Genomic DNA, 8,203 nt, shown 5'->3' with positions numbered 1-8,203 from the left:
ATAACAGTAGAAATTAGGATACATACAAGTACATATCAATAAAAAAAACAAAAAAACTTGTGCATACACACACATGCATGCACTGCACACACACACACACACACACACACACACACACACACACACACACACACACACGCACACACACACACACACACGTTTGAACAGAAGCTGCATATTACATGTGGATGGGGCTGATGACTAGATCTTCAGGAAGATGGTTGTTGATCCGAAGAAGATATAAGGAGAGAGAGAGAGAGAGAGAGAGAGAGAGAGAGAGAGAGAGAGAGAGAGACAGAGAGACAGAGAGAGAGAGACAGAGACGGAGACAGTAAGACCACAGAGAGACCGCAAAAGACAGACGCAGAGAGAGAGATAGACGGAGACAGAGACAGACAGACAGACACACACGTACAGTGAGAACAGATAGACAGAGTGAGAAGAGACAAAGAGAGAGAGAGAGAGAGAGACAGAGTGAGAACACACTGAGAGACAGGTGAGTGGGAGAAGAAAGAGACAGAGATTTACAACATTCCACAACACGAAACATAGTGGCGTTGTTCCTTTTTCCCACACACCCTGTCTTCAGACCTTTTTTTATGGTTGCATGCAGCTCACGATTCACAATCTTTCTTTATTTCTTCCTTTCTGTCTTTTCTTTTTTTCTTCTTCTTCTTCTTTCTTTCTTTTTTTCTTTTCTGCTTCACACGAAACCTCCTCACTGGCAAAAAAAAAAAAAAAAAAAAGAAAGAAAGAGAAATGAAAAGAAACAATAACAAGAAGAACAACAAAAAAAAAAGTGAAAAGTTTCAGTTTCAGTTTCAGTAGCTCAAGGAGGCGTCACTGCGTTCGGACAAATCCATATACGCTACACCACATCTGCCAAGAAGATGCCTGACCAGCAGCGTAACCCAACGCGCTTAGTCAGGCCTTGAGAGAGAGAGAGAGAGAGAGAGAGAGAGAGAGAGAGAGAGAGAAAGGTGAATAAATAATAAAGTGAAAAGAAAGTAATTAATGTACAGTTCTATGTCTGTCTATTTCTTTGCATCATTTTTTTTTAACTGATGTTCGATGTATGGCTACATTGGTGAGAGAGAGAGGGAGAGGGGGGAGAGAGAAACGAAACGAAACGAAACGAAACGAAATTTTATTTCACCAGGGTAATGAGATAAGCAAGTACACATGCTTTTTTCCACCCAGCCCTGGACAAAGAGAGAAAAAAGAAGAAAACACACACACACACACACACACACACACACACACACACACACACACACACACATGCACACAAAACAAGAAAACAAAAACGCACAAATTTGCAATTATCAAGTACAAGAAAAAGAGAAGAAAAAAAAGAATTAAGTACTATTAAAAAATAAAATAAAAAAAAATAAATGAAAATAAAAATAGACAAAAAAAAAAAAACTTTAAAAGAAGGAAGGTAAGGGGGGTGGGGGTGGATAGTCCATCGACCACAAACAGAATCACATACACATTCGCACACTCGGGTAAACAAATGTTACAAGGGGAGATAAAAAAAAAAAAAAAAAAGAAGTCAGGCATGATATACTACTCACACACAGACAAATTAAGACATAGTGAGACAACCAAACATTATCAGAAAAAAACACACAAAAACCCCCACAGTTATTGACTTGAAGAGAATAAATCAGATATTGTTATGTGTTACCTTTGAGTTTAGGCTTTTAAAAAGGAAAGTTTTGTATGCTGATTTAAATGAGTTGATACTGCTTATATTTTAATGTATTCTGGTAAGGAGTTCCAAAGTGTCCCCCCTGAGTATGCCAGACTAGTTTTAAAACAGATCGATTCTTGGTTTTTTTATAATGATATTATTTGTATATCTGGACTGATTCAAGGGGAACCGTGCAGTTAGTGAAGAAGGAGCAAATCCATTTTGTATTCGATACATCATAATTGCTTTATTGTATTGCAGTTTGTATGTTAGGGGAAGGATATCAAGTGTAGTGTAGTCTTCGGGTGTCAGTGTAGAAGATTTTAGGAGTACAACTTTAAGGGCTCGCTTATGAATTCTGACTAGTGGCTTCAATGTACTGGCGCTACAAAGGTCGAATAAAGTGGATGCATAATCTATCGAAGACTGAATATGTGCATGGTAGAACAGTTTTCGTGCATTAATATCTAGAAAATGCTTAACTCTAGATAACTGGAACACTTTTTGGGAGACTTGCTTGCATAAACATTCAATATGAGGTGTCCAGGAAAGGTTGTTATCTATGGTTACTCCCAGAACTTTGTGATTACTTACTTCATCTATCTTCTTATCACCTATATAAATGGACGGTATACTAAAATCAATATTTTGTCGTTTTTGTCGAGAAGTAACTATCATGTATTTAGTTTTTTGCTCGTTTAAAGCCATGTGGTTTTGTTCCGTCCATCTGACCAACTCATCAACATTTTCTTTAAGGCTAATAGATAATTCTTTCAGGTCAGAGTGATTCGAATGAACAGAGGTGTCATCAGCAAAAAGTTCACACAAGCCTCTCGTAATAGATAGAGGAAGGTCGTTAATATATAAAGAAAAAAGAAGGGGACCAAGCACTGATCCTTGAGGAACACCAAATAGTTGTGTCTGAAATCCAGATTGTGCATTGGTTAGAGAAACAGTATGTTGGCGATTAGTGAGAAATGATCTGATGAGAGATAAAGCATGTTCGGAAATTCTGTAAAGTGTTAGTTTTCTCAGTAATAGGTTATGGTCAATAACATCAAACGCTTTCGCAAAATCAACGAACAATACTGCTGTGAATTTGTTGTCATTTATGTTCATAAGCCACTCATCTACTAGATTAGTCAGTGCGGTATGGCATGAGTGATTTATTCGAAACCCAGATTGGTTTGGATGGAGTAAATTATATTTTGAAATATGAGACATGAGATGCTTATAAATGTGTTTTTCCAAAGGTTTTGAAAGAACTGAAACTATTGAAATAGGCCTGTAGTTAGAAGGATTAGTTTTATCGCCAGATTTATACAGTGGAATTATTTTCGCTTGTTTAAAATGATTAGGAATGTAATTTTTATCAATACAAAGATTGTATAAATAAGTTAAGGAATCGGCAATGATAGGGGCACTGGATTTTAAGATTTTACCATCTATGCCATCAAGACCTCGTGTGCCTGTTTGTTTTAAGTGTATGAGATAAAAATAAATGTCGTATACGGACAATGGTGGAATGTTTAAGTCTGATGTTATGTTTTTGGAATTACAAAACTCTTTCAGTGACGCGAGATCGTTAAATTGGGATCTATCATTTTTTACTGTAAAATTAGAAACATTGGAAAAATGGTAATTTAGGTCATCGATATTTATACTGCTTGCATCAACTAATACTTTATTAGTTCTTTTTCTTGTGAGGGTGTTTATGGCCTTCCATATCGATTTTGAGTTATTGTTAGTTCGGCAAGAAAACAGATTCCGGATATATTTCTTTTTTGATGAGCGAAGCATTGCAACTACTTTATTTCGTTGTTTCTTAAATTTTTCATATTGTTTCGTTTTTAAAAGATTATTTCTAAAATGTATGGCTTTTAGAATTTCATCAGTTAGCCAAGGAGGTTTAGGGGTATGTTTGACTCTTTTGGTTTTGAATGGAGCATGCTTATCATATACATTAATGAATGTTTTATGCCAAAATTCAAGGGAGGGGGAGAGGGAGGGAGAGAGGGAGAGAGAGAGGGGGGAGATAGAGGGGAGAGAGAGAAAGAGGGAGGGAGAGAGAGATAAAGAAAGAGAAAGAGAGAGGAGAGAGAGAGAGAGTTTCTGTGTGTGTGCATGTGTTAATGATAATAATAGTTTATATTGCGCCTTTCATTAAAATACAGTAATTGTCAAGGCACATTACAAGAGTAAAGTATAACAAAAATAAAAAGTCTACAGCAAAAAATCAAAACCACATGTAAACAAAATTTCCAGAAACCTCCAAAAACCATTCCGTGTGAACAGAACAGTCACTGTAAAACAGTGAACTGGACCAATTATCTTCTACGTGTGTGTGTGTGTGTGTGTGTGTGTGTGTGTGTGTGTGTGTGTGTGTGTGTGTGTGACAGAGTGAGAACAGAGACAGAGACAGACTGAGAAGAGACAGAAAGTCCAGACAGAGAGAGAGAGAGTGGGAACCGAGAGACAGAGATTTACAACTTAAGTTTCCCTGCATGACACGACACAAAGACTGCAAAGGGCCCATAATCCATGGAAGTGTGTCTGTTTCTCTTCCCACACCCGTGATCTAAAAATAGAGATGAGCGTTCCCACACGCTGTCCAATACAACTCAGTTTCCATGCAGCTCACTAAGCACACTTTTTTTTCTTTCTTTTTTTTTTTTTTTTTTTTTTTTTTGCCCTTTGTCTTCAGTAAGTCACATTAACCTCTTCACTGCTCACTAATTGTTTGACAGGTGCAATAGCCGAGTGATTAAAGCGCTGGGTTCGAATCTCGGTGACGGCGCCTGGTGGGTAAAGGGTGGAGATTTTTCCGATCTCCCAGGTCAACATATGTGCAGACCTGCTAGTGCCTGAACCCCATTCGTGTGTGTGCGCATGCAGAAGATCAAATACGCACGTTAAAGATCCTGTAATCCATGTCAGGGTTCGGTGGGTTATATATATATATAATATACCCAGCATGCACACCCCCGAGAACGGAGTATGGCTGCCTACATGGCGGGGTAAGTAAATAAAAACGGTCAAACACGTAAAATGTTACATATCTGTCTGAGTGTGTATGTGTGCGCGTCTGAAATCTGATTGAATGACACAGGAAACGAATGATGAGCGCCCAGTGGCAGCCGTCAGTCGGCTCTACCCAGGAAGGCAGCCTGTGGTGCAAATGTCCCCGTGTATGTAAAGCGCTTACAGCTTGGTATCTGACCGAGGATTGGCGCTATATAAGTATCCACATCAATCAATCATGACACGACACAAAGACTGCAAAAGGCCCATAATCCATGGAAGTGTGTCTGTTTCTCTTCCCACACCAGTGATCTAAAAATAGAGATGAGCGTTCCCACACGCTGTCCAATACAACTCTTATTTTCTGCTTCAGTTTCCATGCAGCTCACTTAGCACACTTTTTTTTTCTTTCTTTTTTTCTTGCCCTTTGTCTTCAGTGAGTCACATTCACCTCTTCACTGCTCACTAATTGTTTGACGGGTGCAATAGCCGAGTGGTTAAAGCGCTGGACTTTCAATCTGAGGGTCCTGGGTTCGAATCTCGGTGACGGCGCCTGGTGGGTAAAGGGTGGAGCTTTTTCCGATCTCCCAGGTCAACATATGTGCAGACCTGCTAGTGCCTGAACCCCCTTTCGTGTGTATGCGCACGCAGAAGATCAAATACGCATGTTAAAGATCCTGTAATCCATGTCAGCGTTCGGTGGGTTATGGAAACAAGAATATACCCAGCATGCATACCCCCGAAAACGGAGTATGGCTGCCTACATGGCGGGGTAAGTAAATAAAAACGGTCATACACGTAAAATGTTACATATCTGTCTGAGTGTGTATGCGTGCGCGTCTGAAATCTGATTGAATGACACAGGAAACGAATGATGAGCGCCCAGTGGCAGCCGTCAGTCGGCTCTACCCAAGCAGGCAGCCTGTGGTGCAAATGTCTCCGTGTATGTAAAGCGCTTAGAGCTTGGTCTCTGGCCGAGGATGGGCGCTATATAAGTATCCACATCAATCAATCATGACACGACACAAAGACTGCGAAGGCCCATAATCCATGGAAGTGTGTCTGTTTCTCTTCCCACACCAGTGATCTAAAAATAGAGATGAGCGTTCCCACACGCTGTCCAATACAACTCTTATTTTCTGCCTCAGTTTCCATACAGCTCACTAAGCACACTTTTTTTTTTCTTTCTTTTTTTTTTTTTTTTTTTTTTGCCCTTTGTCTTCAGTGGGTCACATTAACCTCTTCACTGCTCACTAATTGTTTGACAGGTGCAATAGCCGAGTGGTTAAAGCGCTGGACTTTCAATCTGAGGGTCCTGGGTTCTGAACCCCCTTCGTGTGTATGCGCACGCAGCGTTCGGTGGGTTAAGTAAATAAAAACGGTCATACACGTAAAATGTTACATATCTGTCTGAGTGTGTATGTGTGCGCGTCTGAAATCTGATTGAATGACACAGGAAACGAATGATGAGCGCCCAGTGGCAGCCGTCAGTCGGCTCTACCCAGGTAGGCAGCCTGTGGTGCAAATGTCCCCGTGTATGTAAAGCGCTTAGAGCTTGGTATCTGACCGAGGATTGGCGCTATATAAGTATCCACATCAATCAATCATGACACGACACAAAGACTGCAAAAGGCCCATAATCCATGGAAGTGTGTCTGTTTCTCTTCCCACACCAGTGATCTAAAAATAGAGATGAGCGTTCCCACACGCTGTCCAATACAATTCTTATTTTCTGCTTCAGTTTCCATACAGCTCACTAAGCGCACTTTTTTTTCTTTTTTCTTTCCTTTTGTCTTCCGTGAGTCACATTAAACTCTTCACTGCTCACTACTTGTTTCAAAAACCGAAAAACAGGCTTCGACATAGAACTGCAAGAGCGGAACCACCCCCACCCCCCACCCCTCCACCCCACCTTTGTCTCTCAACCAATTATCCCCATGAAGTCGGCAAGAAAAGCTTTGAGCTCTTCTTCTTCTTCTTCTTCTTCTGCGTTCGTGGGCATCAACTCCCACGTTCACTCGTATGCACACGAGTGGGATTTTACGTGTATGACCGTTTTTACCCCACCATGTAGGCAGTCATACTCCGCTTTCGGGCGTGTGCATGCTGGGGATGTTCTTGTTTCCATAACCCACCGAACGCTGACATGGATTACAGGATCTTTAACGTGCGTATTTGATCTTCTGCTTGCATATACACACGAAGGGGGTTCAGGCACTAGCAGGTCTGCACAGATGTTGACCTGGGAGATCGTAAAAATCTCCACCCTTAACCCACCAGGCGCCGTCACCGTGATTCGAACCCGGGACCCTCAGATTGTAAGTCCAACGCTTTAACCACTCGGCTATTGCGCTTTGAGCTCAAAACGAACCACATGACATGAAAGCGCTGAACTAGGGGTGGGTGGGGGTTGGAGGTGGAGGGGGGGTGTGGGGGGTATTCAAGGAAGGGTGGAGGTTGGGGGGGTCGGAGGGGTGTGGTCCTAGGGCGAAAGGGAGGTCACCAACGATAACTGCGGGAGAGGGGAGCAAACTGTTGTCAAACAAACTTGACAATAGAAATTCCTCCGCCTCACAGTATAGAGTTTAGTGAACTGTCAAACACGTTATCATCACGTAGATCACGTTATCATCCCGTATACACTTCGTCTCGTCGACTTGTCAGCGACACACACTATATATTATGAGACTGTCGCGGTGGGTACTTTTTTTTTTTTTTTTTTTTTTTTTTTTTTTTTCGCTGTCGAAAGGTCCAGAAATAGTCAGAAAAAAAACAACAATGAAAAAAAAAACAAAGTAAACAACGTTTCAGTGGGTTGGATATGATTTTGTCACTTCATCACATCATGAGTTTCTCACACAGCGATACACATGTCAACAGTTTCGCACTCGAAATATTGGCAACAGTTGTTTGTTTTTTGCTTGTTTTTTGTTGGTTTTTTTTGTTTGTTTTGTTTGTTTGTTTTTTGTGTTTTGGTTTGGTTTTTTTTCTTTCTTTCTTTCTTTTCCACCAAACACAAGCTCACTCTTGCGGCCACATGCGATTTTTTTTTTTTTTTTGTTTTTTTTTTTTTTTTTTTTGCTGCCCCATCATCTGCACCGTTTCAGTGGCATTACTCCCACCCCGCTCATTTGGATTCCCCCATACACAGCCACACCCGGGCTGGTCCGTCACAGTTCCATGCGGATCTTGTCGATTTCTTAATCACACACACGCGCGCGCGCACACACGCACACACACGCACACGCACGCACAGAGACACGCTCACACAAACGCGCGCGCGCGTACACACACACATACACTTGCACACACGTACACACACACGCGCACACACACACACACACACACACACACACACACACGCACGCACGCACGCACGCACGCACATACACACACACACACAATCATGTTTCCATAGACGTAAACGCGTATGGCCTTTTTGACTCACTTGTGTACACAAAGTGAGTCTATGTTTTAACCCGATGT

This window comes from Babylonia areolata, chromosome 3 (genome assembly GCF_041734735.1).
Source record: "Babylonia areolata isolate BAREFJ2019XMU chromosome 3, ASM4173473v1, whole genome shotgun sequence".
Classification (NCBI taxonomy): domain Eukaryota; kingdom Metazoa; phylum Mollusca; class Gastropoda; order Neogastropoda; family Buccinidae; genus Babylonia; species Babylonia areolata.
The sequence above is the reverse complement of the archived record's forward strand: the minus strand, read 5'-3'. Positions refer to the sequence as shown.